Below are 569 nucleotides of genomic sequence, written 5' to 3'. Positions count from 1 at the left end.
CCCTTTTACAAGACACAAGTGAACAATTTTCAATTGCTAACTACCATTTTGCTCAGCTTTTAAAATGCACCAGGCTTGGGTCTGGTTTCATAAAGACTGAACAGGGGTCATAAAATACAGCCAAATTAAGGCAGCACTTAACCATAAGTACAAGTAATTTCAGGACAGAAAGTTTTAAAGAGATATTGCTGTTATCCACAAATCCAGGTATATATTCAGGGCTAAAATGAGAAGAAATTCAGAAAGAGTGAAGGAGAAAAAACTCATTTAAGGCACCAGCACAACCTGAAGTTGACTGTGATACTGTACTTAAGCTAATTGACTTTGTGGGTTTGATCCCAGTTGACATTAAACTGATCTAAAGATGCACCAGACTATCACCTGTGGTGAAGAATGCCTGAGCAAGACCTTCCCATCAGCTGTGCTTGCAGGGGCACCATGTCTGTACACACTGTACTCAGCCTGTGTGAGTATGACCCTTCCCTAACTTTGCTCTTCCATAAGGAAAACAAGGTAACCTTGACCACAACCAAGCAGAAAGGGAAGCTGCAGAGAGAATCTCACATATA

This window comes from Acanthisitta chloris, unplaced genomic scaffold (assembly GCF_000695815.1).
Source record: "Acanthisitta chloris isolate BGI_N310 unplaced genomic scaffold, ASM69581v1 scaffold10575, whole genome shotgun sequence".
Classification (NCBI taxonomy): domain Eukaryota; kingdom Metazoa; phylum Chordata; class Aves; order Passeriformes; family Acanthisittidae; genus Acanthisitta; species Acanthisitta chloris.
This window is presented reverse-complemented; position numbering follows the sequence as displayed.